The sequence below is a fragment of the Octodon degus genome, unplaced genomic scaffold (genome assembly GCF_000260255.1).
Source record: "Octodon degus isolate 3935 unplaced genomic scaffold, OctDeg1.0 scaffold00042, whole genome shotgun sequence".
NCBI lineage: Eukaryota > Metazoa > Chordata > Mammalia > Rodentia > Octodontidae > Octodon > Octodon degus.
In genome coordinates this window covers 7,971,646-7,978,586 of record NW_004524618.1, presented here as the reverse complement: position 1 = coordinate 7,978,586, position 6,941 = coordinate 7,971,646, and the positions used below count along the sequence as shown (strand labels likewise).

At 41.5% G+C, this 6,941-nt stretch overlaps 1 pseudogene; it reads right to left on the bottom strand.

Annotated features, from left to right (window-relative positions):
- Positions 1-6,350, bottom strand: part of LOC101581904 — a 23,227-nt pseudogene extending 16,877 nt beyond the window's left edge.
- Positions 6,351-6,941: the final 591 nt, after the last annotated feature.

Sequence of the window (6,941 nt, the reverse complement as noted above, 5' to 3'; positions counted from 1 at the left end):
AATACATAGTTCATTTAACCTAACATACTATAGTCAAATTCAGTTATTTAATTGTGACATTCTTTTGAGCATGAAATAAATATAAAAATTGCAAGTACAATATTATACCCTTTTTTTTTCATCTTTCAGATCCAGAATATATTTTATATTTGTAACATGTAACTTTAAATAATGCAGACTAATTCATAGGCAGTATTTTGGTTGTTCTCTCAGGCAAACCTCTTTCTCTGAAATTTTTTATGAATGCCAGGTTTTGATATTTTATTTATAGTTGCAATTATAGTTAACCTTGTTATTGTGATGTTTATTTCATGAGTTAAATTAAATAACCTTATACGTGATTGTACATTTCACCACCATGATTTTAATAATTGATATAAAAACATTTCTTACTCAATATCTTTTGTCATGCTGTTTTCTAAGAGAAATTGCAAAGTAAAGAATGTATTACCTCTATATGTCCTCAACAATGTTAAAGTTAAGATTTATTTTTTTAATTTGGTAAGATAAATTGTTATTAACAGTTTTCCAGTGACTGGAGAAGGCACTGGATTTATCATATGTAAATAAGACCTTTGCTTATATTTGTACATAAGTTTTATGATTCACAGAAACAAAACTGATTAGTCTATTTTTCATTAAATCACACCTAAATTCTGTTTTTAAATTTTATTTTAGAGAGGAAAAAGAAAACAAGTAACAACAACAAAGACAAAAATTAAATAGCACAAAACAATAAAAATGGTACAGCATTTCAAGACAAGAATAGGAAATTAACAGTGGTGGTTATATTACATGTTGTTATCATCAGATTTGTTGCTCAGACTACCAGATACTGGCATGCAAGTTGATCACACAATTAAAACAGTAACTCTTCTTTGCCATGAACCTTGACTTTCTAAATTCTTATAGAAATAGTAAGCCAGACAAGGTGGTGCATGCCTGAAATTCCAGTACTGGGGAGTTAAGGCAGGAGGATTACTGCAACCTCAAGCCAGTGGGGTCTACATAACAAGTTTCTACCTCAAAACAGAAGAAGGAGAGGGGAAAGGGGAGCTGGGAGGGGGAGGGGGAGGGGCAGGAGGAGGAGGAAGAGGAGGAGGAGGCGGGGAAGGAGGAGAAGGAGGAGGAAGGAGAAGGAGGAGAATGAGGAGGAGGGGAAGGAGGAAAAGGAGGAGGAGGAGGAGGAGAAGGAGGAGGAGAAGGAGAAGGAGGAGAATGAGGAGGAGGAGGGGGAAGAGGAGGAGAAAGGCACTCTCTACCTTGATGAAAGGAACACATGTTGCAAAGCAGCACAGGTGTGGGTGAAGCACACGGAATAGCACATGAACTTAAGTGCACTAACTGACTTTAGCATCTGGACCTCAGCTGAGTTACCTCAGAGCAGCCCTACACAAGAACTTCAGCATGAAGAGGCACAATCAGAAGTGCTAGGTAAACTAGGGAACAGAAGAGATCCAGCAAAGTGTTACTGTTTTGAAGGTGAATATTAAGAAGCAGACACCAAACTAAGTACCTTTGTGAAAGTACCATGTAATAAAGTAAGTCTACAGAAAGAAAAACAAATCTGCAGCAGCAAAACTCCCCCAGCAGACAGAAAACTGGGACACGAAGGAAAGAATTTAAGCCTGCTGCTTCTCAGGCTGTATTGATAGTCATCTGTCTTGTCATGAGGCCTTTTCCTTTACGTTTATTATCTCATTCCTATTTCACAGACTGCGTGTATTTCTACTAATCCACAGCTCATGGACAAGATCCCATACTATACTGGGCCAGCATGATGTTTAATATAATTTCAAGTCTTGACATTGTTCAGATTTCTGTTTCTGAGACAGAATATCTGAAATATAGAAATTGATGGGAGAGAGACTTATTTGGCTCACAGTTTGCAAGGCTCGAGTGCCCAGCTGGCAAAGATGTGAAGGAAGCTGCTCGCTATCTGGCAGTCAGAAAGCTCAGGCAGAGACGAGCCACAGTGCCGGGGCCAGGGGACTGGTTGGGCGAGTCCTCAGGATCAGATCTCACCATGCACCAGGAAGCCCAGACCTGCGCCGTACTCGTCTCTTGTGCATGCCTCAAGCCAACCAACATTAACCACCACAGCATCTGAAATAAAATTGCCTCTTATTGAGAAGTGATTTTAATTAATTTGGCTTTATTTCTTTATTTATTCAGTATGTCTAGGGAACTTCACACAGAGCCTTACACAAACTAGATAAATGTTCTATCATCGAACCACACTCCAGACCTGCTTTAATTTAATTGAAAAATAATTTTTGAAGCTTAAATTTTTTATGCTTTCCACTACTGAAAAGCTCTTATCACAAAAGATAATAACAAATATTATGAGCCCTAGCTAAGCATGGAGGGATAGCCTGCAAGCCTAGCACTCAGACCGTGATTAAGACAGGAAGATCTCAAGTTCAAACCTAACATGTATGACTCATGAGATCCTGTCTCAAGTAAATAATAAAAAAGTGTCAGGGATAGACTGCCAATGAAAGCATTAGTTCAATCCCCAGGAAAAGAAAAGAGCCATGACACGCACTGTGGCTTCTATGCTGTGGATGAAGTGAAAGAGCACAGGAAAAGAGCCGGCAACAAAGAATTCCATCTCACCAAGACCTCGTTTTAAATTAGTGCATGAAGATCAACCTAAATCACTCCTGGAAATATCTCAGTAAGGTGAAACAGCGAGATCAGGACCCTGTTTTTCAGTTCAGGTTCCCAACAGGTGGAAGAATAAAAGCGAATCTTTTGCTTTTAGGACTGCTGCTTTGTTAGGTCTGTGTGCATGTGTCGTAATGAATAGAGGTTTAATGTTGTTAAATGCTAAGATGACATCCAGAGCAGCAGCAACATATTCATAATGTAAGGACCATCGGTGGAGCGTTTCAGAGAAGCAGATCACACGGCCTGGTGTTCTTTCCAGAAATCAATGATTAGCAATGCTTTGAAGATGTAAATATCTGCATAGCCTCTCTGTACCTCTCTCCCTCTGTTTCGCTCCCTCTCTTCCTCCCTTTTTATTTCCCTCTTTTCCTTCCTCCCCCATCTATCTCTCTATCTCTCTTTCTGCACACTTCTGCTCAAAATATTTTTTTGTTAAAAAATGCCCACAGGCATAGCACGTCCTCCACTTACATAACGGTTAAAAGTTAAATCAACTGCATTTAGTTTGAGGTCCTGAATTTCTTGAGATGCCTTCTGAGAAGGCTCCTGACCTCCTGCCTGTTTCCCTTGCATCTCCCTGTCGTGAGAGTGAGCGAAAGAGCAGTTGCAGTGCATTTAGCACAGCACACCCGCCTTGCAAGTGTCCAGTGAACATCTGGCGCTGCTCGAGTGGCTCTCTGGTAGTCCACTAGCAAAGGCATCTTGAAATTGAAATTGACATCTTGAAATCGAGAGCTGCCCCCAGTCTTGCGTCTCCTTAAACTGTGTGTTTCAGGGAGTCCCTGTGTTGGCCCAGTCTTAGTGTAGTTTGTCCAAAGCATGGGGCCTTTCCAGTTAGCTTGGCATATACACTGCCAGAGAGTTTTTCTGTGTGCTTACACACTTGCATCTCAGGAAAATCATCCCTAGTCTTTTCTGAGACCACATGTTCTCTTGTGGTCTTGATGTTGATTTTTAAGGCATTTTTATTTTCCTGGTGAGGCTTGTGAAAACAAAGTAGAAATATAAACTCTTAAAGTAAACCTTGAGGTCTTTTATAAAGACAATTGATTGCATTTTTCTTAATACTTTTATTTTTTTTTAGCTCTTTTCTCTTCACTCATTCAGCTTTTGGAGATGAGGCGAGGAGACTCCTGGGGCAGACGGTGAAGCTGGAGAAGATGGAACCGAGTGTGTGCAGTGACTGAGGGGCCTCCTGCGCACTGCACTAATGCAATAACTCCTCTGGGTAAATGCTGTTACCTTGAAAATATTACATTGGAAGATAAGATTTTGAAAAACGAGGACACTATGAGAATATGAACGGTGACAATGAGCTTTAGGTATTAAAGAAAAATTAGAGGAGAAAGCAAACATCCCAGAAACCGAGGAGCCAATATGAGGATCTGCCAAGAGACAGAGCTATCCATCTTAGTACATTAAGCAGAAATATAAATACTGAAACATTCATGGAGGCAGGGAAGCAGAATTATGACCTCGGGCTAGTTTGTGTCGATTCTGTATGGTTAAGGTATGGGGAGAAGTGGAAAAGGGTAAACCCAAGGACGCTTTCCACACTTAACTTGTTATTCTTTTTCCTTGTTTGTAAAACTTCAGGTGACAAGAAAATATTTGGCAGGGTTCATATTTGTGGTTCTGTAGAATCCATTCGGGAAGTTTGGAGAAGACACAAGCTTGTGGAGATCTCCTTGGACTGCCTACTCTTAAGACCATAACTCTGTTGCACTTGTATACATAGGGAAGAGGGGTCCTTTTTGTGATCAGAATGATGGTGAGGGCTGAAGGGATTTCCAGGGTGATGGTGGAAGTTTCAATAAATCTTTACAACTTGATGCATTGAAAAACCTTTCTTGTAAGCTTATAAGTGAGCATTGAGTTAGAGTTAAGCAGCACTGCCTGGGTTAGAAGGAAGGCAGATGAGACACTTGGCTCACAAGGAAGTGAGAGGAAGCCCAAGGAACCCTGAGAATGGACAGCTCTGTTTGCCAAGGTCTTTGAGCCCCTCCCCCTCTTTGATTCTGCTAATATTGGGCTGAAGCAATTGGCTCCAGTGAATGAAAAGAAATGTGTGTGTACAAAGAAAGCTAAGGTGACAGGGGCTGTATATAAAATGTGAAACCATTGGGCTGGGGAGATAGCTCAGTATCATAAGTGCCTGGCTGGCAAGTGCAAGGTCTTGAATTTAATTGTGAATTAAAAAAAAAAAAAAGCAAAACAATCCACCAGTTAGGTTGTTGGATATTTTGCTTCCAAAGATGTACAAAGGAAGGTTAAAAGTTGTGCTCAGGTAGGAAATGCCCTGGAGTGCTAACAATACTAACAGCCTTTGGTGTCCAATAATGTGGAAAGGTACAGGCTGGATTCTACTGATTTACTTTGCTTTTTATTATATGATTAGAAAACTCAATTTGTTTTTATCAGCTTTGTTTTAAGGAGTTCATCACTGAATTTTAGGTAAAACATGGAATTAAACTGATAGCCCAGCTAATGTCCATGGGATGGGAAAGAAAATTTAATGATTAGGTTCTTCTGTGGAAGTGCTTCCAAATCTACTGTGGAACCCACATAGCTTTTAGTTCAAATTCACTGAGTGTGGGGCACAGGTTTGTAATCCTAACATGGAGACTGAGGTAGGAAAATGAAAAATTTGGAAATATATCCTGGGAAATTTCACAATCTACTAAGTAGGTCCTATTTCAAAGTTTGTTAATGCCTTAGAGGTGTTGTGATTCCAACGTGTTCGGATGGAGCATAGCTGAAGTGTTGTGTCCAGTGATGCTCTTATACTTTCCAGGGGAAGGTGGGAAGGTAGAGAAATAAAGATAAGAGGCAGAATACAGAAAGCTGAAGTCAGGTTCAGCCCTTTCTCCAAATGGGAGGAAAGGAACTGCTTAACCACTGCAGCACCTTCATTTATACATGGGGCAGGCTGATGCCATGTGAGAAAAGAGACCGGGTGTTGTGACACATGCCTGCAGTGCCAGCACTCTGAGGCACAGGCAGAAGCATCACCTCAAGTTTGAGAGCAGCCTGGGCTAAAAGGTGAGCTTAAGCACGTCCTGAACTGCATAATAGATCCTGTCTCAAAAGGCCAAAAATAAAGTACAACAAAATAAAATACAATTTTCAAAAATCAGGGTGTATAAATCAGTGCAAAGTCTCTGGGGTCAATCCTCAGTACTGCATATATGTACAAAGATTATAATATATGAACACATAGCCCAAGTATATCATTGTAGGGCAAGTAAACAATAAATTCTATGAAATGGAATCAGAAATTTGGAAATATAGAATCATTCTATGTTACTACTGTCACTAGTATCTTTAATTAAAGTGGACCTTCTCCCTAAAATCATGTGACTGGGACTGAGTGATAGAATTATGAGTATTGAACTTGCATGTGCCTTTTCATTGCCCCAGATGTGAGCTGGGGCTCTGGCTCTGATATTCCCCTGACATCTCTGTGATCCTGGTCCTCCTTGGAGAACCAGGTGTTGGTATTACATGTGTGACAGGTGCAGGGTCCAGCTGAAGTCACCTGCTCTTCTTGTGCTGTTCTCCCTCATCACCCTCCAGCTGTGGTTATCATCACTGCCGGGGGAGCCAAGGTGCAGAGCAGCATTCACACCTTCCAACTCAGCACACTTGCTCAGACTCAGCAGTGTGGACCCCTTCATCTCTTCGTAGCCAGATTAGGCCAGCACTACGCTTTCCCAAGTTTCCTTAGTGTGGGGAGTGGTTGAAGTTGCACATGGATCACCCATATGGGGCTGAAGCAAGGAAGCTTCCGAGAACAAAGAGTACCTGAGGTGAACCGTGTGAAAGAGCTGCTCCAGCTCTGCAAACTAAGGCACTCTGAGGTTGCTAGGCAGAGGGGTGTCACATGATATCAGCCTGCTCCATGTATAAATAAAGGTGCTGCAGTGGTTGAGCAGTTCCTTTCCTCCCATCTGGAAACAGGGCTGAACTTGACCTCAGCTTTCTGTATTCTGCCTCTTATCCTTATTTCTCTACCTTCCCACTTTCCCCTGGAAAGTCTAAGGGTTGCACAGGAGACAACAGCTCAGCTGTGTTGCATCCAAACACTTTGGAATCAGGACACCTCTAAGGCATCCCTGGTGTTCTCTATTACATCACTCCACAGCCACAAGGACAGGGATGTAATGGAACCTGCTGCTCATGGCATGGCTGCGGTTGGTACCACAGCCTGACTTTCCCCTATGCAGTCACTGGTGAAGGTGCTGAGAACTGAAAGTGAACCCAGTGAT